This window comes from Cavia porcellus, unplaced genomic scaffold, assembly GCF_034190915.1.
Source record: "Cavia porcellus strain 051 isolate PalLab524CR breed Dunkin Hartley unplaced genomic scaffold, mCavPor4.1 scaffold_40, whole genome shotgun sequence".
Taxonomy (NCBI): domain Eukaryota; kingdom Metazoa; phylum Chordata; class Mammalia; order Rodentia; family Caviidae; genus Cavia; species Cavia porcellus.
The window spans coordinates 508,324-535,464 of record NW_026947523.1 but is presented as its reverse complement, the minus strand read 5'-3'; the positions used below and the strand labels follow the sequence as shown (position 1 = coordinate 535,464).

General features: G+C 45.2%; 1 protein-coding gene across 6 annotated transcripts in view; it reads left to right on the top strand.

The window, feature by feature from the left end:
• Nucleotides 1-3,663: 3,663 nt before the first annotated feature.
• Ppp6r2 (protein phosphatase 6 regulatory subunit 2) overlaps nt 3,664-27,141 on the top strand; it is a 91,968-nt gene continuing 68,490 nt past the window's right edge. For 2 of the 6 annotated variants that reach the window (XM_063243687.1, XM_063243685.1), the window contains exon 1: nt 3,697-3,861. The gene's annotated coding sequence lies outside the window, so the exon portion shown is untranslated. Of the gene's footprint in view, nt 3,862-6,053; nt 6,195-27,141 lie in introns of all 6 variants that reach the window. The other 4 variants (XM_063243686.1, XM_013153667.2, XM_013153676.3 and 1 more) reach the window with 4 other exon arrangements.

Here is a 27,141-nt window from a genome sequence, read left to right as displayed (position 1 = left end):
TGTGGGGATTATTGGTGTGTGCCACTCTCTGGCTAAAATAGAAGCGTTCTGTCAGGGGTCACAGTTGTTGCGCTGAAATATAAACATAGCCAGGCATAGCAGCACATACCAGTAATCCCAGCATTCACAAGCTGAGGCACACGGAGTGCTGTGAGTTCAAGGCCAGCCTGAACTACACATTGAAATCCCGTTTCAAAAAGACAAAAAAACAAAAAATAAGACAAATACAAACACGTATGAAAGGGCGACAAAGTGAGCCCAGGGCCAGCCTGCACTGTATAGCAAGACTCTGTCTCAAAAAGACAGAGCTCACTCTCTAGTTTTCAAGTCGTTGCTTCAGCCTCAGATTTACTTTTTTTTTTTTTGTCTTTTTCCTTTTTATCGGTACCAGGGATCGAACTCATGACTGCCTGCTTTACAAGGCAGGTGTTTATGCCGCTGAGCTAAATCCCCAGCCCAGATCCACTTTTTAAAATTTTTTTATTTTGGTGGTACTGGGGATTGAACCCAGGATCTTGCCTATTTATGCATCTTCGTAGGCAAGTGCTCTACCACTGAACCACGTCTCTAGACCTTTTTTTTTTTTGTGGGGGAGGAGTACATGGCCTCCCTATATTGTTGTTGTTGTTGTTTTTTATCATACTGGGGATCGAACTCCAGACCGCCTGCTTGCAAGGCAGGTGCTTATGCCGCTGAGCTAAATACCCAGGCCCAGCTCCCTGTATAGTTAAGGCTGGCCTTCAGCTCACTATGTAGCCCAGGCTGACCTCAAACTTGTGGCCTCCTCTTGCCTCAGCCTCCTGAGTGCTGGGATTACAGGTGTGCATCACAATGCTGGGCTCTTTTTGGCTTTTTTTTTTTGAGACAGGGTCTCACTATATTGTCCAGGTTGGCCTTCAGTTTATGATCCTCCTGTCTCTGCCTCCAGGACAACACCAACACACCTAGTCCTTACCAAGTCAGCCAGCTGTGGACAGCTCCCCTGAGTTTTAGTTAGACCCAACAGGTGATGCCCATCAAGTCTGGCAAGTGTATTCCTGCCCAGCAAGTTCTGCTTTTGGGTTCCACTCTGCCCCAGGACAATCCAGGGATGTCCATGGCATCAGGTGAATGCCAGACATATCCCTGTCAGGACTAAGCAACCTCAGGGAGACTTTCTCAAATACAGTTTTGCTTATACCTTTATAATTAACCTTCTTATAATATACATTTATTTATTTTGAGGCAGCATCTTGCTATGGACTCCAGGGTGTTCTTGACCTATGTAGCCCAACCAGTCTGGCCTTGAACTTGTGGCAATTCTCCTGCCTCAGCCTCCTGAGTCCTGAGGTTATAGGCATGTACCACCATATTTGCCTAACCCTCTTACAACTTTTATTCAATTTTTGTCTTTTTGAGACAGGGTCTCGCTATGCAGTTCAGGCTGGCCTTGGGCTCACTTTGTAGCCCAAACTGGTCTCAAATTTGCAATGATCCTCCTGCCTCAGCCTCCCAAGCACTGGGATTACAGGCATGTGCCACTACGCCAGGCTCTTATAAGTTTTGCATCAACTGTCCTCTGTTGAAATCATTGTGTGGTTTCTCTCCCCTTATTGGATTGAGACTCCCAGTGAAGAAGAGTGTGCTTGGTGTACGCTTCTGGTGCGATGTAGGGTGGCCAAGAAAGAGGCAATGGGGTAAAGACCGAGTAATATCCAGGGAGGAACATGTGAGGACACAGGACTGCGTGGGCAAACGGGTATGGCAGGCAGGTGTCACCACTGGAAGTCAATGAGAAGGGGCAGACTAGGGGAGATCGGATGACACAGAGCCTTGGGGGCAACAGCAAGACACTTGTTTCTGGCCTGTGGGAGACTGTAGCCCTCAGGGACAGAGATGAGATCTGACCTATCTCAACGGATTCCTTTGGGAGGAATGCTGAGCTGACAGCCAGATAGCGGGACAGGCAGCACTCTAGGGTAGGAGGGAGCCCAGGTGCTGCTGAATCAGGTGAGGGAATGGACCCCTGTGGGTGCGGAAAAACAAAGCACAGTGGGGATCAACGTCAGGTGGAGGGTGCACATGCTCAGGGTGTGGAAAGCCAGGTGAGGGCAACTCTTCTCCTTGCCTCAGGCCTGCCCCTGCTGTGCAACCCAACCCGATGGCACTAGGGTTCTTACAGGGAAAGTCAGTTAAGAAGAGTGCTTGTCCATGGACATGCCTGTCACTCCACTTGGGTGACCCTTTTTTTGGTTTTATGCTTGTTTATTTTTTATTTTATTTATTTATTTAGGCCTTTTTGAGACAGGGTCTCACTTTGCAGTTCAGGCTTGAATTCGCGCAACAATCTTTCTGCCTCAGCCTCACAAGTGTTAGGACTACAGTGTTAAAAACTCTAAGCCCAAGCTCAGTGACGCATTTTAACTCCCACTGCTGCAGGCTGACGCCAGGGAGTTTGCCAGGAAGCCTCCCTTTAGTAGGACTGGAGGTGCGGGGAGAACTCTCCGACAATCTTTGGCTACAGAGCTGGCTGGAACCCACCCGAGCGCCAGAAGCGGAGCCCTTATCCTCGCTGCGCCCTCTCCTGGCCAAGTTCAGCACCGCCAGCGCGATAAAAAGCGTCCAGAGGCCCAGATTGGTTTCCGAGGGACACCCATGATTTCATGAAAAAGGCTAAGTCAGGCCATGATGTCACCTGAAATAGTAACACTCATTTTAGAGGTAAATTCCTACAGATGTTAAATGGGCACGTTTTGGATTTCCAGAGCACTCTGAGAGAACCTGGGGTGTGTGTGCCAGGGACATAGCTCAGTGGCGATTGTATTAGGACTGAGGATATAGCTCAGTGGCATAAACACCTGCCTGGCACGTGCGAGGTCATGAGGAGGATCCCCGGTAACAACAGAAGGAACCTGTGGGGGCTGGGTGTGGTGCCCCGTTTGTAACCCCAGCACTTTGGGAAGCTGAGTCAAAAGGATCACAAGTTCAAGCCAAGCCTGAGTAATTTAGCATCCTAGCAAATCTCTATCTCAGAATGAACAAAAAGGACTAGAGATGTAACTCAAGCTCAGTATGAAGGCTCTGGGTTCAAACCCTACCACCAAAAGCAACCAAACAAAAGTTGTGCAACGCCTCTTCCATCTCCAAAACACCTAAGTTGACGTCCTGAGGCTAGGAGCCCAGGTAGGAAGCAGGGTGGCGGGCCTCTGCAAGGTCCTGGTTTGGCTGAGCATGTCAGGACTGAAGGCCGGTGAGGAGGACTTCCTGGACTGTGTACACACAGGGACCTCAGCCATCAGCGGTGGTTCTGGAGCGGTAGAAAATGGATGACACGTGCACGAATTAACAGTATTAGTAGCAAAACACAGCCTGCCCCTAGAGCGAAGGGAAAACTGCACCCCACCGCATTGCGTTCCAGCTCCCTGACACCCGAGAGGCTCCAGGTTACCACCGGCAGCTCCTGCCCCTCCCTTCGCTGCGTTCTCCTCTCGCCTTCTCCGCTCTCTGACCCTCCCTGCACCTCGGACGCAGACCCAGCTCCGCCACATTCTGACGCCACCAGCCTCCGGGAGCAGTTCCGGCCCTGCCCTCGTCGGTTCCGCCCACCGGCCACGCCCTAGATGCGCGCGCAACCCACGCGGCCGCCCCCGGCACGAGCGCGCCCCCGCGCCGCCGCCATTTTGGAGCGAGCTGAGCATCGCTCGCGGCCCGGAGCTTGTCAGAGCTGCTGGCCTGCCGCGCCCCCGTCTGAAGGCACCGCGCCCTGGGCCGGGCCGATGTGCGTGCGGCCCGCCCCAGGCCGCCCGGGCTACGCCTCTGCCAGCGCCCTGGCCTCCACGCGGGCTTGCGAGGAGCCGCCGCGACCCCCGGCCCGCGGGGCAGGTGAGTGCGGCTGTCCACCTGCCGCTCCCTCGGCCTGGCGCGGGGAGGGAGGCCCTCCCCCGTCTGCTCTTGGTCTGTCGGTCATCTCGCCCATTTGCCCGCGCCCATGCCTTTGTCTTTCCTCAACTGTCAGTTGGCGGCCCTATCGGTCCGCACCGCGGTCAGTCAGCAACTCTGTTAGTATACCTTGTCTTGGTTCCTTTCCGTCAGAGCCCTGTCAGTCAGTGCCCGTCAGCTCCCCTGTCAGCGTTCCTGTCAGTCAGTGCTCCTGTCAGCACCCCATCACTGTTCCTGTTAGTCTGTGTCCTGTCAGTGCCCCTGTCAGCACCCCATCACTGCTCCTGTCAGTATGTGTCCTGTCACTTCCTGTCGTCATTCCTGTCAGCCAGTGTCCTGTCAGTCAGTGCTCCTGTTAGCACCCCGTCACTGCTCCTGTCAGCCAGTGTCCTGTCAGTGCCCCTGTCAGCACCCCATCACTGCTCCTGTCAGTCTGTGTCCTGTCAGCTCCCCTGTCAGTGTTCTTGTCAGCCAGTGCCCTTTCAGTCAGTCAGTGCCCCTGTCAGTCAGTGCCCTTGTCAGCCAGTGTCCTGTCCGTCAGTGCCCCTGTCAGTCAGTGTCCCTGTCAGTCAGTGTCCCTGTCAGTCAGTGCCCCTGTCAGTCAGTGTCCTGTCAGTCAGTGTCCTGCCAGTCAGTGCCCTGTCAGTCAGTGTCCCTGTCAGTCAGTGTCCTGCCAGTCAGTGCCCCTGTCAGCCAGTGTCTCTGTCAGTCAGTGTCCTGTCAGTCAGTGCCCCTGTCAGTCAGTGTCCTGTCAGTCAGTGCCCCTGTCAGTCAGTGTCCCTGTCAGTCAGTGCCCCTGTCAGCCGGTGTCTCTGTCAGTCAGTGTCCTGTCGGTCAGTGCCCCTGTCAGTCAGTGCCCCTGTCAGTCAGTGTCTCTGTCAGTCAGTGCCCTGTCAGTCAGTGCCCCTGTCAGTCAGTGCCTGTCAGTGCCCCTATCAGTCAGTGCCCTGTCAGTCAGTGTCCCTGTCAGTCAGTGTCCTGTCAGTCAGTGCCCCTGTCAGTCAGTGTCCCTGTCAGTCAGTGTCCTGTCAGTCAGTGCCCCTGTCAGTCAGTGTCCCTGTCAGTCAGTGTCCTGTCAGTCAGTGCCCCTGTCAGCCAGAGCCCTGTCAGTCAGTGAACTGTACCACTGTCCGCGCTCTGCTCGGCGTTCCTGTCCGACAGCAGCCCCGGTAGCATCCATGTCCGAGCCCTGGCAGTCAGTGTGTTTTGGTGGGGTCGCTCAGCTCGCCCCATCAGTGCACCTTGCCAGCCGCACCCCTGTGGCTCCCTGGCAGCGGCACCTTGTCAGTGGGCTAGTCAGCGCTCCTCTGTCAGGCAGCACCTGCCAGTCCGTGCCCTTCTCAGGCCCCAGCAGCCTCCCCATGGTCCTGAGCCTTCCAGAGCTTTCGGTGATAAGGGACAGCTGCTTGGCTGTGTCTGGAAGGTGTGCCTTGCTCTGTGTGTCAAGCACCTGGGAGTTAGCGCTCTGTCACCTCTCCCGTCGGCGCCCCTCGACACCCTCAGCCCCGTCAGCCTGGTGTCAGTGCCCTGCAGTCGGCTAGTGGCTTTCCAGCACATCAGCACCCTGTTTCCCAATACTGCCGTGTGTGCCAGGGACCCTTTGCTTCCCGGCCTGCCAGAGTCCCCTAGGTCCAGGCCACTGCCCCAGAGACGGGCTGTACGCCCCCGGTGCCTGTCCCATCAGTCCTCGCTGCCAGCGATCGCCCCACTTGTCAGCGGCACCCTGTGCTTGTCGGGGATGCCTGTCAGGGCCCTGCCCTCCGTGCCGCCCAGCCTGTCAGTGGCCTCCGTGCAGTGACTAGCATGCACGTGTGCTCCCTGCCTGCCAAGGTCCCTCCGTGGTCAGGGCGGAGCAGACCCTGATGGCAGTGCTTGCCCCGGAAGTGCCCCTCTTTAGTGGTCCCTCCCTTACTGCTGTGACACACTCTCGCTGCCCTGCTCTTTGCCATCGCAGCTGTCATGGCCTGCTGGTGCTTCTCTTCTTTCTCAGGGCCCAGTCCTCTTATCCAGCCAGATTCCTCTCTCTGTCCTGCCCCACATTAAGGCCCCAGATGTCACCAGGCGCTTACCCCCGCTTTTCACACTCTCTGGCCTGTCGCCTAACCTCGAGCTTCCCGTTACTTCTTTTATACCAGTCACATTCCCGGTCACTTCCTGTGCTGTCTTCATGGCCCCTCTGCCTGCTACGCTGTGTCGTTTCCGCCTGCCACTTGCTCGTTACTACTTCCAGTTTGCTGTACTGACCACTTGGGCTGTCCACCACTAGCTACGCCACGGTCAGTACAAAACCCTCTGTATCGCTGTTCTACCCACCAGTCTTGCCCTGGGCCGTTGTCCAGCCTGCTGTCCTTTACTCGGCCTCTCCTGTCGGGTTCCCCTACGTGTTCCTGTCATTGCTGCATTCACCTTCTCTACCTCTGCCATCCCCTTTTCTTCCTCCTTGTTTGTGGTGCTGGGAATTAAACTCAGGTTCTTCCAGTGCTAAGTAACTACTACCCAGCTATATCCCCAGTCCTGATTTCCAGGCTTCTTTTTTTTGAAACAGGGTCTCACTATGTGGTTCAGGCTGATCTTGAACTCATTGTGTATCTCAGATTGGCCTCAAACATGGAGTAATCCTCCTGCCTCAGCCTCCCAAGTGCTGGGAATTCAGGCATGCAACATCACACCTAGCTTGATTTCTAGGCTTCTTCTTTTTTTTTGTTTGTTTGTTTTTTTTAATTTTATTTAAGGAGAAAAGAAAAAAAAAAGCAGGGAAAGGGTACAAGTTATACAGATTTACAGAAAAAAAAATGAACAGTAGGAAATCACTAGTTAATGGATTACATATTGTCATCTTAGAAATAATTGTTCAAGTCACAAAATTAAAGCTTGTAAAGTGGACATTCCATCAATGATACTGCAAACAGTTCTGTTCATTGATCCAATAAAACTCTGTGATATCATTTTCTATCTTATACACTTAAATATACATGCAGTTATATAGTTTAGAGCACTTTCTTTTCCTCTCTTTTGTACCATGACTATTACACATTTTGGGTTTCATTGCTCCCACGGTTCTTATTACTTTTTTGGAAGAGAGTAAAACCAAATGTGACATAACAGAACAGAATCGGTCAAGTCAAAAGGGTGGACATAATAGATAATGTAAAAACATAATACAGATGATCAACAATGGTTACCATAATGTCTCCCGCTATCTCTAATAGAATTGCCTATATCATTAGGCTTCTTCTTTTTTAGGGGAGGGCAAGACATTACTTTAATTTTATTAAAATATACCAACATAATAGCATTATCTGATAAATTTTTGGTAGTACCATTTAAAAGTACTGCTGATTTCCAGGCTTCCTGATGAAATAGATGGACTGTGGCAATGCACTGGGATGGGGAGGTTGGACTGGTGTAGAAGCAGGCATAGGGGAGGTATATATTGGAGGGAGAAAGCAAGGCTTTGTTTTGGCTGCAAGCAGGGGAGAAGTCTGAAGTCCAAGAATTGCTAGGGAAAAGTACCTTGTAGAAGAATCTGGAACTCAGTGAAGAGGTCAGCCTGCAGGTGTACAACTTTGAGCAGGAAGATAATGTTTAGAACTTTTGAAATGATTACTTAAAACATATATATAACAGAGGCTGGGGAGTTAGCTCCATAAGCGCCTGCCTTGCAAGTACATGGTCACGAGTTCAATCCCCAGTTCCAAAAAAAGAGAAGAGCAGAGAAAATTGTATTTGAGGCTGGGGATTTAGCTTAGCGGCACAAGTGCCTGCCTTGCAAGCGTGTGGTCCTGAGTTCGACCCCTGGTACCAGTAAAAATACAAAAAAAACATGTAACAGATTGTATGGAGCATTTATTGTGTGCCATTGAATTAAATGCTTTTTGGAATTGTTTAATCTTTATATCAACCCTGAGATGCAGGGGAAGAAATTGAGGTATGCAAACAAACAATAGATCTAGGACTTGTACCCCAAGCAGTTCAACTCTAAATGTGCCCTCCTTTATTATTTTAATTTTTGGGGTAGTAATAAATAACAATAGCTGATTACTATCAGGCACTTATGACTTTGTGTGTGTGTGTGTGTGTGTGTGTGTGTGTGTGTGCATGTGTGTGTGAGATCTGTGTGTTCCAGTAAAGCTTTATGGACAAGAACAGGCCCAGGCACTTTTTTGCTGTTGTTTGGGTTGAGACAGTGTCTTGTTATGTAGTTCATGTTGGCCTTGAGCTCACTGTGTAGCTGGCTCAGGCTGGCCTCACTTGAAGTGATCCTACTTCAGCTACCCAAGTGCTAAGATTACAGGTGTGGGCTACCATGCCCAGTCCAGCCTAGTCCAACTTTCTTTCTTTCTTTTTTTAAAGGTACTGCAGTTTGAACCTTTGCACTGAGCTACATCCTTAGCCCTTTATTTTTTATTTTGAGTCATGATCTCACTATGTTGCATATATACTGCAGGATAGGCAAATGTTGCATCATTGAACTATGTATCCAACCATTTTTTTAAAAGAGCAGAATATATTTATTGAGAGAAGGCTTCTGTCTGAGAGAGAGACAGAAGGGATCCTTGCCAAAGATCCCACCTTTTCTAGGGAGTTTACAGAGTAAAACTACAAGGCGAGGCGGGTCTAAGGTGAGGAAAAATGGGAAATCACAAGGTGGTACAGCACCATTTTTATTTTGAGATAGGGTCTCAAGTTGCCTAGACTAGCCTTCGATTTACAGTCCTCCTGCTTCACCCTCCCAAGTAGATGAAATTTTAGGTGGGCAGCACCATGTCTTGCTTGGCTTCAGTCTTACTCATTTGTTTTCTGGTTCAGGAGATGCAACCCAGAGCCTCCTTTGTGTGTGCTAGGTGGGCACACTATCTCTGTATAGGCCCCATCCCTAGTTTTATTAATTTTTTAAAAGTTTTTTGAAGGGGCTGCGGATTTAGCTCAGCGGCATAAGCACCTGCCTTGGAAGCAGGCAGTCGTGAGTTCAATCCCTGGTACCGATAAAAACGAAAAAGACAAAAAAAAAAAAAAAAAAGTTTTTTTGAGGCAAGGTCTCACTATGTAGCTTACTCTGGCCTCAAATTTGAGATAATCCTCTACCCTTAGTCTTCCAAGTGCTGGGATCACAGGAGTGTGCTGCCTTACCTGGCTAGTGTTATTTTCTTTCTTTCTTTCTTTTTGGTACTGGAGATTGAACTCACAACCTTGTGCCTGACAGGTGCTACTGAGCTATATCCCCAGCCCCTGGCTAGTGTTATTTTAACTGTGCTTTTAATGTGTATTTGACAAATGTGGATGATGAGGAACTTTTCTATACTTATTGACTGTTTGCATATTTTCGTTGTTATTTTTGAGAGGTTTAGTATGGACTATGTAGTTCAGCCTGGGTCAAACTTCTAAATCTCTGCTCCAACCTCCTGATGCTGAAGTTATAGGCATACACTACCGTGCCCAGCCTCACTTGTGTATCTTTTTTTTTTTTTGTCTTTTTCGTTTTTATCGGTACCGGGGATCGAACTCACGACTGCCTTCTTTTTTTTTTTTTTTTTTTTTTTTTTCTTTTTTGTCTTTTTCCTTTTTATCGGTACCAGGGATGGAACTCACAACTGCCTGCTTGCAAGGCAGGCGCTTAGGCCGCTGAGCTAAATCCCCAGCCCCACTTGTGTATCTTTTGTGACATGCCCTTCAAGCAAGTTGTTCACTGTTTATTGCCATCTCCTAGTACTGAAAATTTAACCCAGAGCCTTTAGACTACCGTTTTCATACAGTACAGACTGGCCCTGAACTTACTGTGTATCCTAGGCTGGCTTGATTTTGAGGCAGTCCTCCTGGGATTATAGGTGTGTGACACCATACTTGGCTCAAAATGTTTTGAAAATTTTGAAACAGGATTTCACTAAATTGCTAAATTGCTAAATTGCCCACGCTAGGTTTGAATTTGCAGTCCTCCTGCTTTAAATTCCAAGTGCTGGGATTACAGGTGTGTACCACCGTGCCTGACTAGATTGCTCTTAGTGTACAGAGTTAGAAATACATTGTGATTACAAGTCCTTTATAATATGGTCATGTGTATATAATGTATATATGCATATATAGTGAAGGAGTGGGAGAAGAGGAAAGGAAACGTATATGTATGTTTTCTCCTGTTTTTGTGTTTTTTTTGTTGTTGTTGTTCTTCTGAGATAGGGTCTCAGTATATAGTTCAGGCTGGCTTTAAACTCTATGTAGTCCAAATTGAGCTCGAACTTGTGGAAGTCCTCCTGCTTCAGCTTTCCAAGTGCTGGGATTACAGGCATGTGGCATCTCATCCAGCCATCTTGCATTAATTTTTAATATGATGTGGTGTGGTTTCAGGATATATTTTTTTCTACATCTGGATATACAATTCAGCATCATTTGTTGAGAAAACCATTTTCTCCATTAAATTATATTGGAGTTTTTGTTATAATTTTTTTTGAGACAGGGTCTCACTTTTATTGAGAAGGCTGGCCTTGAATTTATGTATATAATCCAGGCTGGCCTTGAACTCATGACGATCCCTCTACTGCTGGGATTGCAAGTGTGCACCACCATGCCCAGCCTCTTTGTTATAAACTAATTTAACATGTGTGTGTAGACTTTTATGGGCTTTCAGATGTGTTTCATTCTTTGAGGCAGGGTCTCTCTCTCTGTAATTCAGGCTGGCCTTGAATTTACTATTTAGCCCAGGCTGGCCTGAACTCGTAACAGTCCTTCCTCAACCTCCTAAGGGTTGGGATTACAAGCATGTGCCACCACACTTGGCTCAGATATGTTTCATTGATATGCTACCTCATGTTACTGTGTTTTATTTTTAAATTATTTATTTATTTATTTTTGGTACCGGGGATTACAACTCATGACCTTGCACTTACCAGACAGGCACTTGTGCCATTTATCCCTGGCCCCGTTATTTTATTTTTTATTTTTATTTATTTTTTTATTTATTTTGAAATCAGGTAGTGTGCCCAGGCTGGACTCAAGCTTGGAATCCTCCCAGAATGCTAGAATTATAGGTATGTGCTACCGTGCACAGCTTTTTTTTTTTTTTTTTTTTTTTTTTTGTGGTACTGGGGATCAAACTCATGCCCTCTGCTTGCCCAGCAGGTGCTTATGCCATTGAGCTAAATCCCGGCCCTTTTGTTTTTGAGAGACAGGGTCTCACTGTATTTTAGGCTGACCTCAAACTTGCTTTGTACCCCATGCTGGCCCCAAGCTCGTGATTTTCTTACTTCAGTCTTCACAGTTGTCTTTAAGAGAGGGAAACTAGTTTCCTAGAGTGACAGAGTAGGGTTGCTAAACTGTATTTAATATTCAGTTGGAGTTTGTGATCATTGATTTATAATGAGTGAAACTAAAGCTAGGTTTTCTCATGGAAGCCTTCTTTGACCAAGACGCTCCCGAAATTCCAGCCCCCATCCCCATGACAACAATTGCTAACGTTTTTTAGGTATTTACTCTTTCGCAGGCCAGTATTGGATACTGTGTATGTGTTTTCTTGTTTAATAGTTGCACTACTCTTTGAGGTATGCATTGTTATCATCCATATCTCATAGTAGAGGAAACTGAGGCACAGAGAATTTACACTCCAGGTTAGTCAGTGGTATAATCTGTGCTTTCCATTTCCATATAATAAGGGGGCTTAGTTAACAGAAGAGAAGCACCTGCCTGGCAGTGCACGGTCCTGAATTCAATTCCCAATACAACAAAAAGGAGTTATCATAGGGGTTATAAAAGGAATGATGAAGGTCAAGGTGACCTTGGGTTGGTTGTGTAATTACTGAGGCTTCTATTTTTTGTTTGTGAATCAAACATATTACAAAATAATACATTCAGCATGCAATTGTGCCAAACTTTTCCTTTTTTATTTTTTTTTTTTCTGAGACAGGGTTTCACTATGTAGTGCAGGCTGGTCTTAAACTCACTTAGGTAGCCCACGCTGGGCTCAAATTCACAGCAAGCCTCCTGCCTCAGCCTCCTGAGTGCTGGGATTATAGGTATTATAGGTGTAATGGCACAGGCCATTACACCTGGCCTGTGCCAAGCTTTCAAATGAGCAGGCTCGTCTTGTGCGCATATGGTAAGACCTCTGCAAAAGCTAGCTGTGTTCATTACTTCACTTTCTGGTGGCTGGTGTAACCCTCAAGTCAGGTCCTTGGCTTTTAGTTCTTTTGTGCTAAATCTTGTGCTTTTAGTTCTCTTGTTCGGATGTCAACTGTGGTGATTCCTCAGGACCTTCCTGGTACTTTTTGATACTCTTTTCTATGTTGGGCAAAGTTCTTTATCCAGCTTGTCTCCATGCCAGTCGATGCCTTGTGGGTAGCCGGCTGCTTGGGAGTTTTGGCTCCAGGAGGGAAGAGTTAGGGGTCAGGGCCTTTATCATTGGTGATGATGGTCCGTAATGAGAACAACCAGTTCTGTCCTTATCCAGCAGAGTTGTGTAGCTCCAAGAAGTAAGCTCATTTTTGGCTTTCACTTTTCATTTTATTGTGTATAACAGCCAGGAGGATGTATTTCTGAAAAATAGGAAGTGCTTGGGCATTGACAGAGCCCTTGCTCAAGGTGGTTAGTGGGGCCATGCATTAGTCAGCTTTCCGTTGCTGGGCTAAAATACCTGGCACCTACAATTTAATGGAGGAAGGGTTGATTTTTGACTCACAGAGGATCTAGTCCATGGCTAGCAAAAAAAAGTCATGGTCAAGCTGGGTGTGGTGGCACACATCTATAATCCCAGCACTTGGGAAGTTGCAACAGGAGGCTTGTTGAGAGTTCAAGACCTATCTGGGCTGCAAAGTTAGTGGCCAGCATGAACTGCATAACCAGACCCTGTCTCAAAAATGCATTTAAAAAAAGTCATGGTAGAAGGGTAGGGGAGAAGAAAGCTGCTTATCTCCTGGTGGCTGGGAAGAAGAGAGAATTATGAAGAAAGCTGAGCATGATGGCACATGCCTATGATCCTTGCATTCTGGCAAACCAAGAGAATAAGATTGTAAATTGGCCTGGGTAACTTTGACTTAGCAAGATCTTGTTGCAAGATCATAAAATTTTTAAAAGATTTGAAAGGACTGAGAATGTAGCTCAGCGTGAAGACACTAGGTTCAATTTGTATTTTGTCTGCCCAAAATAGAATGGGACCAAAAATCAGATATTATTCTCAATGTTCTGCCCCGTGACCCATTTAGACACATGCAGAAGTGTGCTTTACTAAGCTCCTAGGCATCTCTCAAGCAAATCAAATTAACGATCAAGAATAACCATCATTTGGGTGTGGCGGCACTTGCCTGAAATCCCAGCACTCAGGTGGTTGAGGCAGGAGAATCACTGGGAATTGGAGGCCATCCTGAGCTACACAGTGCATTCAAGGCCATCCTGAACTATGCATTGAGATCCTGTCTCAAAAAAAAAAAAAAAAAAAAAGCCATCATAAGCTGGGCATGTTGGGGAACACATGTAATCCCAGCCCTTGAGTGGCTTATGTAGGAGGATTGCTGTGAGTTTGAGGCCAGCCTGCACTATACAGTGAGTTAAGAGCAAACTGAACTACATAGTGAGACCATGCCATCATGGCTAGGTGCAGGCCTGTAATCCCAGCATTTAGGAACCTGAAGGCAAAGATCCTTCTCCCTCAGCCTCCTGAGTGCTGGAATTGCAGGTGTGTTACACCACGCCTGGCTTTTGTTTTGTTTTTTGAGACAGGGTCTTGTTATGTAGTCTATGCTAGCCTCCTGCAAAATCATATAGCAAAATATGTTTAAACTTTACTCCAAATCTGCTCATATTTGGAGATGAGGCTTTTAGGAGATAACTAAGTTAGATGAAGTCACGAGGGTGGTTTGTTCAAGATAGGATTACCTTTATGGGAAGAGACCCCAGAGAGCCAGGTGTGGTGGCACACTGCCTCTTATCCCAGTACTCTGTGAGGCAGGAAAGTTGCAAGTTCAAACCAATTCTGGGCAACTGAGTTACTCAGCTCCTGTCTCAAAAAACGCAGGTTGGGAGGATGGGAGCTGAGGGCTGGTGCTATAGCCCGTTAGTGGTGTCCATAGGTTCAATCTCTAATATTGGAAAGATGTACTATTTAATGTAAAGGACTTAGAATAGCATCTGACACATAGAAGGTCCTTGATAAAAACACAGGGACTATAGAGAGCTTGGATGTTCTTTCCTTTTTGTGAGGGTCCAGTGAGAAGGCAGCCATCTACAAGTCTAGAAGAGAGTCCTCATCAGCAAAAGATTGACCAGCACCGTGATTTTGGACTTTCAGCCTCCAAAACGGTGAGAAATAAATGCCTATTGTTTAAACAGCCCAGTCGATGGTATTTTGTTATGGCTTCCTGAACTAAGACACTGTGGGAGAGTGAGGGCTGGCTATGGCCAATGGGCAGACAGGAAGGCAGACTGGCCTCTGGCAGAGTAGTCTTGCCAGCCGATTCCCTGCCACTGATGTTGGCTTGAGGATACATTTTGCTTATCCTGCATATTATTTTTTTAGGTTTTTTTTTTGTAGTAGGAATCAAATTTAAGACCTTGTACTTTATAGGCAGGCACTTATGCTGCTAAACTATATCCCCAGCCCTTTTAGATTTTCTCTTTTGAAACAGGGACTCATTATATAGTTCAGGTTGGCCTTAAACTCACTGTGTACCCTAGGCTGGCCTCAAACAGGTGATGGTCTTCCTGTTTCAGCCTCCTGAGTGCTGGGATCACAGGTGTATCCTCCATTCCCGGGTACTTTCACATGTTAACAATAAAAAGCAGCAGCTAACACAAAGAGTCTTCTATGTATGAGATGTTATTCTAAGTCCTGTACATTAATTTCTTTTCCTAGTAGTTCATACCTTGGTATTTGAGGGCGTTGAAACTCACTGAATTTGGTTCTCAATGCATTTGAAGATCTTGTTTGGAGGTTCAAGGGGAGTAACTACTGAATACATCAAAAGGCATCAAGGATGTGAGGCTGTGTCTTGGTACTCAACAGAAGTTAGAACTTGGTGTCATTGCTTAGTGACTTGCTAGCCTTTCCAGCAAAAACAATTTGTTTGGTACTTATTATCCGTCTTGGAACCAAGCACTGAGGTATTGCTGTATGAGATAGAACCCAGAGGTACTCTACCATGGAATTACCTCCCCTCCTGTTTTTTTTTTTTTTTTTTTTTGCAATACTTAACATACTCAGTACATAACATATGCAAGGCAAGCACTCTACTACTACTACTCAGCCATGTCCCAACTTCAGCTATTTTTTTTTTAAACTGGCATCTTTCTAAATTGCAGTTCAAACTGGCTTTGAACTCACTTTATAGCTCAGGCTGGCTTGAAAATTTTTTTTTTTTTTTTTTTTTTTTTTTGCAGTACGGGGGTGGGGGGGGCCGACGGGGATTGAACTCAGGGCCTTGAACTTGCTAGGCAGGCACTTATGCCACTGAGCTAAATCCCTAGTCCTGCTGGCTTCAAGTTTGAAGCGCTCCTCCCACCTTAGCCTCCCAAGTGCTGGGATTATAGGCTTGCCCCACCATGTCCAGCAAGAAGAGAAATTAGTTTTAAAATGTATTCAGTAGTTTTTGTTAGTAGTAACTGTTACTTCAAAACAATTATGTTTATGTTATAAACTAAAACAATTTAGGAATTATTTGCTATAAAACAGTAATTATTTGCTGTAAACAGAAGCCTGAACTTTTAGGGGCTGGCCTTAAAGAACTCTGATTCTTGGACTAGTGTGAGATTACCTGGGTTTGGGTTCCAGCTGTCTTACTTGCTGTGGGGCCTTGAAGGAATTAATCTTCTGGGAACTTGGTTTTCTTGTCTTCTGGGCACTTAGTAGTATTGTCTGTAAAAGAGTGCTGGTAGCAGTGTTTTTATAATGTTACTTTGAGGATTCAGAGAGTTCATGCTTATGAAGTACTTATGAGGCCAGTCAGTGCCTACTCAGATTCCATAACTTTTTAGCTTTGTGTTGCCCAGAATGCAGCATAATAATTAGAGGGATGGAAACACGGAAGGCTGGGTAGAATGAAAAGATCTAGGGCTGGGAATGAAGCTTGTTCATAGAGAACTCAGGTGAGGCCCTAGGTTTGATCTCTAGCTCTGAAAAAAAAAAAGATTTTTTAAAACTAATTATTTATTTTTTGAGACAAGGTCTCACTTTGTAGTGTCGGCCCTCCTTGAACTCACTATGTAGTGGAGGCTTGCACATGTAGCAATCCTCTTTCCTCAGCCTTTCAAGTGCTAGAATTACAGCATGTGCTACAACAGCTGGAAAGAAAAAAATTGATTTTAGATATATGTTGATGTTTCAGAGAGCAGGAGGGTGAGCTGGGTGTTGTTGTACACACCTGTAGTCCCAGCACTTGGGATGCTGAGGCAGGAGGCCCAGAGGCCAGCCTGGGCTACCTAGTGAGTTCAAGGCCAATCTGAACCACAATAATAAGACCCTGTCTAAAAACAAACAAACAAACAAAAAAACCCAAGGGAATGGGAATAAAAAATGGGAGAGATATAACAGAAAATGCCCCCCCCCCAAGTATATTTCGGTTTGTTAGTTGCCCAGGTAATAGTTCCTGTTCCACTTTAGGTTGCTCCTCTTAGAAATGTCTGGTCACTGTGATGCATACCCTGTGGCTATGATGCACCATTGCTCCTCATTCCCCAATTGACGAGCCATTCTGTCTTCCTACTGTACTTCTGTACTTCCTGCTTGCTCATCCCATGTAAGCCCTAGGCCACCGGAGATCAGGGCATGCTGTTTTGGAAGTGATCCCTATCAGTGTCTGTTGATGTAAATAAATCTGCCTCCAAGTCTTGGGTATTGTTTTGGTGTTTCTGCTTGCTGTTGCATCTGGTGTGTTGGTTGGGAAGACCAACCGTGATGACCTCTGGTGATCAGTCTTGTCCCTGGTGGATGGAGCAAGGACCTCTTCATGTCCCTGTGGGAAGGTGCACCCTCAGATTTCCTTGAGATTTTCCCCTTGGAGGTCTGGAGGAGGATTCCTGGATCCCCCTTCAAACAGCTCACATCAGATCCCAAAGGGAGGAGTATACTGTCTGTCTGCCAGCCTACCTGCATGCCTGCCTGCCTGCCTGATCCCAGTAAGGTCCCCGGAGCCATTTCAGTTAGCTTGCCAGTCCTGCTCAGTTTGAGCAGAAGAGGAGCTTGATCAATTCTTAGTAATTAAAGCCACCTTCAGGGAAAGAGGAGTTGGAATGTTTAACTTCTGAGTGCCTGCTGAATGAACATGTAAGTGAAACACACAGCATAAGCAATAGGTTGCCCCATCTGTGCCCCAAGGTTGAGAAGCACTGATCATGGAACTGATTGGGCCCCTACCTGTGGTTCTATGAATATCAACATGTAGTGTAACAGGCCTCATGCCCTCTTTAACTGAGGCCTGCCTAAGTCTACATAAGGAGTGCAGCCAAGTGGACATCTTTTGTGTGTTGTGCCATCCAGGGGTACACAACATACACCATAGGGAAATAGAATAGGAGCTAATTGCAGGAAAAGGGGCTTTTATGGAGTTAAAAATAAAACTACTCCCTGCATCTCAAAAGAAAAAAAAAAAAAAGGCCATCATTGCTGAGAATTCCAACACCTATCGCTTTACTCCCCACTCCTGACTCATCTACTTCCCGCCAACTGAATTGGTTCCAGCTAGCCATTGCCTGTATGCAGCCCCAGAGGCCCTCCCTCCAGAGCCTTCTGCTTACATGCCTATCCTGGTCGATGGCATCATCTAATGCTCATTTCCTTCTGAGTTCCACATTTTGACTGAGGAAAAATGAGACTGTCAGCATTGACAAATTAGTTGCACCTTGTTGGGCTTGAATAGATAGGACAGACTGAGCTCTATCTAATTGTGCCCCCAAGAGCCCATGGTCTTTGCAAAAGTTGGGATCAAACCTGTGACTTTCCTGGTAGACAATGGAATACTACTCTCTGCCTTCAAAATTTCCTCTGTAAAAAAGTTATCATTGCTGGGGCAACTGGGATTCTTGCCTTCCATCCCCTCTGCCAGGCACAAACTTGAAGCCTGGGAGGACATCTCCTTCACACTGCGTCAGTCAGCCTCCTTCTCGTTTAACCATCACTTTCAACTTTGACTATTTCCCAAGAGGATAACGATGCCTACATCAGCCTGAGACAGGTAACTGTAATCCTGAAGTCCTGAAAATTCTCATGCCAGAGGTACAAAGACTGGTCTGCACACCATGCCACCTCACCATGACCTCTGTTACTGTCAGATGTCACAAGAAACACAAGTAGGCATCCACCCACACTGTTAAGATCTCTGTGCCATCAACAATGCAGCCGTTACCTTACATTCTACAGTTCCTAACCCATGCACCAGTTACTCAGTTGCCACAAGGATTTGGGAACTCTCCCACTATTTTCAGGGAGGCTTTGACAACAGATTTTGCTATTGTGAGATAGCCTGTTTCTCTTTCCCTTCTGGCTCCACAATTCTGTCACTGTCTGCTTGGCCCAGAGGTTGGGCCATTGATCACCTCCCTCTGATTGTGAAACTTCATCCTGGGACAACCCCCACGTATGTGAAACAGTCTACTAGAGACTTGGTTAGAAACTCAACCACACATCCAGAGGTTTTAAAAACTGCAAAATGTTCATAGACTGGCAAGCTGTTTGAAATATACCTATAAAGCCAGTTAAAGATCTCTGAGTTGCCATTGCCAGTCTGCTGCAGTTGCCCTCCGTGAACATTGGTTCAGTCTTCTGCCGCCCACAGTCTGCTGGTACACCTGCAAAGACCTAAAAAAATGCATTCTTCTTGTGTGATTGGCTCCTGTCAGTAGCTCCTCTTTACCTTTAAATGGAAAGACCCCAGTTCTAGACTCAAAAGCCAATTGACCTGAGTTTCAAAAACTTGTTTCCTCTTTGAAAAATACTTCAGATTAATGACACTCAAGCTGCATGCTGGGAAGACACAAAAGCTTTGCTATAATATCTAGCAGAAACTGGGTACAAGAAAAAACTACAGATTTCTTGGAGCTGCTAGCTTCTATATGCTTACTGAGATTTCAGTACCTAAGAATGCCCAGTGGCCTCTAAGGCACCTCTACACTTTAATAGCCACTGCCCTGATTGAGAAGGCTGACAAGCTCACCTTAGATCGAGACCTAACTGTCCAAGTGCCACATGCTGTGCTGGGGTGAACTGTTCTAAATATGGACCCCTGACAGATGCTGAGTGTATACCCTTTTTATGGATGGAAGTAGCTCTGTTAAAAATAAAGTCCAACAGGCTAGATATGCTGTGGTTATGTTGGACAAATCTATTTTGGCCAAAACTCCTGCAAGGATGGTCTGCACAGCAAACTGCTTCTTGCTGTTGTTTTATTTTTTGTCTTTTTGAGACAGGGTCTCACTAGGGAGTTCAGACTGGCTTTGAGCTCATTTTGGAGCTCAGGCTGGTCTTGAATTTGCAACAATCCTCCTGCCTCAGTCTCTCGAGTGCTGGGATTACAGGCATGCACAACCATGCCAGGCCTTGCTGCTGGTTTTTTTTTTTTTTTTTTTTTTTTTTTTTTTTTTTTTTTTTGTCTTTTTCCTTTTTATCCGTACCAGGGATCGAACTCACAACTGCTAGCTTGTAAGATAGGCGCTTATGCCGCTGAGCTAAATCCCCAGCCCCCTTGCTGCTGTTTTAAAAACCTGTCACCAGTGACTAATCTGGTCCAGAGGCCTAAGCAACCCCTGAGGAGTCAATTGTCAGAAACATCAACCCCTGTCACTACCATATGTTCTGCCAGCTCAGACTGCTGCACTGGCCTCTGTACAGCTGCAGCCAGCTCAGGCTTCTATGTTGTGTTACCAACCCTGATTTCCCATTCCCTGACCACACTAAGAAGACAACAGAAGATTATAGGGTCCTGCTATGAAAAAGCATCCCTAGATATGGCCTTCTTTTGATCATTGGTAGTGATAACAGGCCTGCATTTGTAAGCAGAGGTAACCAAAAACTAGATTTAAAAAAGACACCCAACAAACAAAACCCAGCTTCTGATCAGTAAAAAGACCAGCTGTATCTGTCAATATTCCTCTACACACATATAATCCAGGTACCATATTAAGTGTCTCTATAAGTTTCAGAAATCCAGCCTTAGATTCACTGAAAAACTTACCTGAACAGGTCCTCTGAGACGCATTCTGAAGAGACAACACATGCTGACCCATCCACGCATGGCTGAAACTTGAGGATTGCTCCATACCTCGTCCCCTTGATCTTTGTTTCTTTTCAGGCTGCTTATCCCAGTCCTTACTTTCCCACCACTCTGCTAGCTGTTGGTTTTTGTTAATTGACCTGAATTTAGCCTAGTCCTTCCTTCCCCACCGTCTGCTAGCTGGTTTTGTTTTGTTTTTTTGGCCTTAAACTCTGTGGATAGTTGCCCTAATAGAATAGACCAGTCAGATACTTACATCCAAGGCACACTGACTACACTTCTAGATCAGATTAACTGCCTTACTACCTTGCCAGAGTAATGTTACAGAATAGACAAGTTAAAATTATTTCTACTCCTGCTAGTTGGACCTTGTCTTAAAAGATCACATGTAATATGCCCAGCAAAGATTTTTCTGGGGAAAATAAAAGAGGGAGGAAATGTAGCAGAAAATGCCCCACTCCCACCAGTACACTTCAGTTTCTTCGTTGCCCAGGTAGCAGTTCCTTTTCAGTTCCAGTTGCACCTCCTATCTCTTAGAAATGGCTGCTCTCTGTGATGGGTAGCTGGTCCCCATGATGTACACTGTATAAACCAATCCTCACTGACAAGTCGTTTTGCCTGAGTACTTGCTGGTTACTTATCTCATATAATCCCTAGACCACCAGAGGTCAGGGCCTGATATTTTGGGGGTAATCGCAATCAGTGCTCCAGTGCCCATCGACATGAATAAATCTGCCTTCTAATCCTGGATGTCGTTTCAGTGTTTCTGCTTGTCATTGCAGGGTAATAGTCAAAATGATAATGGTTGATAATTTATAAAAATGTATGAAGTTGACAAAATACAAGAACCAAACATTCTGAAGATGAATAAATCTATAACCTGAATATGAAAAAACCAATGAACCAACAAATTACATCCCACTAAGTAGATTTCTCTAAGGAATGCAAGAATGGTGTAGCATTAACAGATCTGTTCATCTTATTCACTACTTTAACAGATGAAAAGAAGAAAAACTTCATTATCTGAATAAAGAAGAGCACTCAGTGAATTTCAACACTCAGTATAAAATGCTTAGGAAACTAGTAGTTCTGGAGTGAGACCATGGCCACGGAGGTAGTGTGAAGAAAAGGAAACTTCAGACAGGTTCCACAATATGATGACTATAGAACTTAGTGGTAAAATCTGCAGTGCATTTTTAAAAATGTTTTTTAAGGTTTTTGAGATAGTTCAGGCTGGCCTTGAACTTACCATGTAGCCCTGGCTGGTCTCCAACTCAAAGCGATCCTCCTGCCTCAGCTTTCTGAGAGCTAGGATTTCAGGTGTGCATTACCACACCTGGCTCATTTCTTTTTTGTATCTTTTTATCGGTATTGGGGATCGAACTCACGACCACCTGCTTGCAAGGCAGGTGCTTATGCCGCTGAGCTAAATGCCTAGCCCTCATTTCTTTTAAAGTAAAAAACAAGATGTGTCTACTCTCACGCCTTCTCTTCCTCCTGTTTTCATTTTTGTTGTTGTTTTGTTTTTTAGTCAGGGATTCACTTATGCAGTCAAGCTAGCTTTGAACTCAACTATATAGCCCAAACTGGCCTCACAGCAATCCTCCTGTCTCAGCCTTCTGGAATCTTCGATTATAGTTGTGTGCACACCCAGAAACTTTCACTACTTCTATTATGCAGTGGAGGTCCTTTCCTTGACAGTTTAAAAAAAAAGAGAAACAAGCTGTCATTTTTTCAATTGACTATACATAAAATCTGGAAGGCTTTATATTGATGAAAGTTCAGCAAAGTTGCAAAAAGGTGATTTTTAAAGCTCTAGAACTGGGCATGATGGCACATGCCTGTAATTCCAGCATTTGGGAGGCAGAGGCAGGGGGATCATGAGTTCAAGGCCTGCCTGGAGTACATCATGAGACTGTGTCTCAAAAACAAACAAAATGAAAGACCAAAAAGATTTGATTTGTAATAGATCTAAAATTCTAAGGAACATAAGAATATGTCTAACAAGCTGGGCATGGTGGCCCACACCTGTAATCCCAGCACTTGGGAGGCCAAGGCAGGAGGATCACTAGGAGTTTGAGGCCAGCCTAGGCTACAAAGTGAATTCAAGTCCAGCCTGAACAGCATAGTGAGACCCTGTCTCAAAAACAAAACAAAACACAAACAAAAAAACCCTAACAATTGAAAATAATGGGCAAGTCTTTTATAGTGAAGTGAATGAAATGATAATGAAAGACATAAACTTGAGTAAATGGCAAGATATAGTGTGTTGCTCTCACTGCATTGATGGTACCTGTGCCACCCTGCCTGTACAACCTTGCTGCTTCCTCCAGCAGAGGCCCAGAGCACCTGAGTGAGAAGCAGAGACCTTGAGTGCTGGAATTACAGATATGTGCCACCATGTTTGTAAAAGACCCTGTTCATAAACAACACAAAGCAATCTCTAGTGAACCCTAGCTGATTAAACAAAATTAAAAAAAACTAAGTATCTTATTTATTTGCTGAGACAAAATACCTGATAACCAAAGTTTGGAAAGGAAAGGTTTATTTTTTATAGATTTTGGAGGTTTTAGTCTATACTTAGTTGGCTCCAAGGCAGAGTGGCATGGCAGAGCTGCAATTTATGGTGGCTGCAAAAGCAAGGCAGAAAACAGGCAAAAGAGAGACACACCTTTTTTCTGCCATTAAATTATATCTTGGCTCTACCCCTAGGCTGGTGTAGCACTCACACCCCCAATCTAAGCGCTAGACAATGAACCAGTCACAAATGCACAATGCAAATGCATGAGGCGTGGGGGCCACCAACATAAACCATGACATTTTACTCCTGGCCCCCAGGACTTATGTACATCCTTTATACAAAAGACACTTAGTCCATCTCCAAGAGTTGCCAAAGTCTTAATAGTTTTAGCATTGCTGAAAAGTCCAAGTCCCAAGTCTCTTCTAAGATCTATGGCAAACTCTTATGTGTAACCCCTGTACAAATGAAACAAGGTTAAACATTTTTGAAGTTTAAAGGCACAAAATAAACATTACCATTCTAAAAGTTACGAACAGGGGAATATAAAGCACTGGAAACAAAGCAAGTCCAACATCCAGCAGGGTAAACATTAAGTCTTAGAATTTTATGCTCAGTGTGATAGCTTGGACCCCGGAATAAAATCCAAGGAAGCAAGAAATTAAATTTGGGGAGCAAAGGCTTTATATAGGCCAGGCCTGGCGACAAGTCTCTGGGAGCCAATTTGGAGACTGCACGCCTTACAGCTAGAAAGGTTGGGTTTTAAAGCCGAAAACCACAGGAATGTAGTAACTGTTGACTCAAGTCTGGAAACTGTAAAGCTGCCCACTTAGTTCTGATAACATCATCGGGAGCCTTTGATGCCTTTTAAGTTACTCCCATTCTGTAGATAAGCATTATCTCGGAATAGCACATCTGCAATAACATTTGGAGAAGAAAGTAGAAAGTTAATTATCTCAGGGCAGCTCGTTAACACTAACATGTGGGAAGGGGTCGAAAGTTACAAGAAGCTGAAACTTAAGTTTTTACAAGGATTTGGAACTTAACCCTTTTGGTGATTAGGGTTAAGCCACAACATTTTTCCTGTAATTTCTTTGAAGTTAAGCATTTCTTAAGAGCAGCGCAATTAGCACATTTTATGACAGACTATCACCGGGTAGGGAAAGGGGGAAGGCAGTGTGGTGCATTACAGAACAGAAAATATGGCGGGATTACATTCCTTGGGGAGAGCAAGGTCAGGTAAGGGTTGTGCTAACAAGCAAGTCTCCCTACATACAAGCAAATTTAGATAAGAAGAAATCCTGTTTTCCTCAGCAGAGAATGGGGAAGCCTAGGAGTAATTAACAACTCCTGTTAGCTTATCTTAGCACCACATCTGTTATTTGTAGAGGGCAACAATGGTTAACATATCAATTAGGTAAGGTTTTGTAATTCTTTACAGAGAAGAGCATTGCTTAACATATCAATTAGGTCACCCAGGGGGAAAAGGAAAACACATATATGGTATGGCCATGTTACAGGTAGTTTGCTAAATACAAATATAACGAAGCTATTTTTCTTAGAGTACAACACTCAGCATTTGAAGTAATCTGGTTGAAAACTCCAAAAGGCTTGGGTGATTCCACTCCCATGGCACTTTAGGGATTTCAGCTCCCACAGCTTTTTTCTTAAATCCTCTCTGCTTGCTTTTTGCAGCTTTTCTCGGATCATCTACATTTTTGTCTTTTTTAAACTTTTGGGGTCTCCACTGCACCTTTGGCTTTATCCTTATATCTTTATGAATTGCCCTTTCGGGGGCACACAGTTTGGCCTCCCAGGCCCTTTGTAATTGAGGTGAAAGCCATCTCACCCTCAGAATTTGTGCATTTTCCTCACACTTAAAATCAGCACCATGTGGATGCTGCCAAGGTTTGCTGCCATTTGGAGCAGTAGCCAGGCTTTTCTCTCTCTTGGCTGTAGGGGTCGATTGCCCGTATCACTGAGCGCTGTGAACCTAATTGTGAAGAAAAGCTTTTCTATGTTGCCGCCACTCTGGAACCTCATGTGGCCTCTGTCACCATTTTGGAGTGTGGTGCTCTGCAGCCTTTTTTCTCTGAGCAAATCTTTTCACTTTTGCAGTTTTGAGGCTGCAAAGGGTGGGGTCCTGCTGCTTCCTGGGATGCCCCACGGACATCTTTCTTATTTCTCAAAGTTTCTCTTTAGCAATCAAAGTCTCAACCTTGTCTTTACAATCTACAGCCTTTCTGGAATTTTCCTTTTGGCCAAATTCACAGAGTTATAAATTATCCTGCTGGGCTCTTTGCTCTAAAGCTGGCTAAAAGCCTCCAACAATAGCCATGCCACAGCCTCAACATTTGACTGCTTTGTAAATTCCTTTTTTAGATTAATCAGTCCATTGCTGTTAGTCTCAGTCTCAGGCAAAGTCTCTGGGCATGAGCAAATGCAGACAAACTTTTTGCTAAATCATAACACACATCGTGGGGAGTCCAACATAGTCCTTTTTAGCAGAAACCTCCCAAGCCTGGTTTTTACCATCAGGCTTTTTATCAGCATTTTGGTCTTCTGAGCTCTGACCAGAATCTCCATTATAGAACAGTCTAACTTGCTCCAGCTCTATGCATCTAGGTGACATGTCCGAACCTTTTAAAACTCTGCCCAGAAGCCATTTCCAAAGCCTCTCGAAAAGCATGGTCAGGTATAGTCACAGCAACGACCCCAGTCTTGGTACCAAATTCTTAGTTACTTTTTACCCGTTGCTGAGACAAAATACCTGATGACCAAAGTTGGGAAAGGAAAGGTTTATTTTTTTTTACAGACTTTGGAGGTTTTAGTCTATACTCAGTTGGCTCCAAGGCAGGGTGGCATGGCAGAGCCACAGTATATGACAAACAGCAAGGCAGAAAACAGGCAAGAGAGTGAGACACACCTTTTTTCTGCCATTACATTACATTCTGGCTCCACCCCAGGCTGGTTTAGCACTCACACCCCCAATCCAAGCGCTAAACAATGAACCAATCACAAATGCACAATCAAATGCATGAGGCCTGGGAGCCACAGACATAAACCATGGCACTAAACAGTAAGAGTCTGTCCAAAGGTGTAATTCACAGATGAAACCAGCATGGTTGATAAACTTACAGAAAAGTGTTTTAGTGAATGCGTTAAGGTAGAATTGTGACTCTTTTCTCCCAAAAGGATAGTTCCCCATTCCATTCACTAAATATAGCACTTTTCATTTTTATCTTTTTGAGGGGTCGTAGCAGGGATACTTATTAACAATAATGGGAAGCAAATTGTAAAAATTTAAATTTGTTATCAGTGCATGTTTGCCATGCATACTGATTCTATTCATTGTGGGAAGTTGCCCATGTATACAATACATCTCAGTTCTTTTTTATCCCCTTCCCTACCCTTCTAACCAACTTCCCTCCATTTCTTGGTCCCTCTGTCATCTGCAAAAGATCTGGAGGCAAGGGAATTAACTCAGTGGCACAAGTGCCTGCCTGGCAAGCTTGAGGTTGTGAGTTTGATCCTCGGTACAAACAAAAACAAAACAAAACTACCTGGAAATGTGTATTAAAATAAGATATTCACAGGGCTGGGGATTTAGCTCAGCGGCATAAGCGCCTGCCTTGCGAGCATGTGGTTGTGAGTTCGATCCCTGGTACCGGTAAAAATACAAAAAATAAGATATTCACTTCATATTCCAAAGTACAGTGGTACCTCTTTTTTTTTTTTTTTTTTTTGAGACAGGGTCTCATTTGGTAGTGTAAGCTGGTCTTAAACTCACTCTGAAACCCATTGACCTTGTACTCACAGTCATTCTGCCTCAACCATCCAAATTCTGAGGTTACAGGTGTGTGCCACCACATGGCTCAGTGGTACCTTGTTTCATGAATTTAATTCTTTTTGTTTTTGGTTCTTTTGAGAGAAAGCCTTGCTGTGCAGTTTAGACTGGCCTTAAATTCACCATGCAGCCCAAACTGGCCTGGAACTTGAAGTAATGCTCCTGCTTCATTGAGTCTCTTGAGTGCCTGGATTATAGGCATGCACTACCTTGCCTGGCCCAGAAATTTAATTTTTTTTTCCTTTCTGAGAGAGTTGTGGCTGTCCTTGAGCTTACTTTGTAGCGCAGGCTGGTTTTGAAACAATCCTTCTGCTTTAGCCTCTCAAGTACTGGGATTACCAGTGTGTGCCACCACACCTGGCCTGGTTTGTTCTTTGTTTTTTTTTTTTTTATCTTTTTCCTTTTTATCGGTACGTACCGGGGATCGAACTGCCTGCTTGCAAGGCAGGTGCTTATGCCGCTGAGCTAAATCCCCAGGCCCCATCCTAGCCTGGTTTTTTTTTGTTGTTGTTGTTGTTGTTTTGAGACAGGGTCTCACTGTGTCACTTAGGCTGTCCTTAAACTAAGTAGCCCAGGCTGGCCTTGAACTCAAGCAAGCCTCCTCCCTCAGCCTGTTGAGTACTGGGATTAGAGATGTGCATCATGACACTTGCCTAGACGTGTTTGGTAAAGGTGGGTAC